Source organism: Trypanosoma equiperdum, assembly GCF_001457755.1.
Source record: "Trypanosoma equiperdum strain OVI genome assembly, contig: ctg_1101, whole genome shotgun sequence".
Taxonomy (NCBI): domain Eukaryota; phylum Euglenozoa; class Kinetoplastea; order Trypanosomatida; family Trypanosomatidae; genus Trypanosoma; species Trypanosoma equiperdum.
This window is the reverse complement of record NW_027123063.1, coordinates 4229-4761: the sequence shown is the minus strand read 5'-3', so window position 1 is coordinate 4761 and position 533 is coordinate 4229.

The following is a 533-nucleotide window of genomic DNA, read 5'->3' as shown; positions in this document are numbered from 1 at the left end:
ATCTGCTTAACGTTTGTAGTTGCGTTAGTGAGAAGACTTTTCTAATTGTTACTGGGGCTGACTATTTGCAGCACCCGCATGTCGTTGTCGGCTGGCAGGCTGCAGTGGATGAGCTGCCGTGATAAAAGTTACTCCTAGAAAGCTAATCTGCGACACGTCTTACTCTTCGCTTGCACTTAGGCGTCCCGTGGCGCGCCGTTCTCTGGTTTGGTCGCTTCGGCGATAATGGCAGGCAACGTTCTGTGCTGGTGATACTGCCGCCGAGGCTTGTGGTTATGCCGCGATTATGTCGGACGGCGTGGTGCCGGTTTTTGTCGCCGATGCCACCCATAGCGTACTACTTGAAGTTGAGCTAATTTTCTATATTTTGACACTGACTGCCGTGCAGGAGTTGGAAATCTTTCGTCACCGTGTTGTAACTTACCCCCTTGGCTACCCCTGTGTGACGGTATGCTATCAACGGCCGGTGCAGGCGATACTGTGGGCGTGTCACGTCATTTTGATGTTCAGTCGCTGATCTGAATTGGATTTGC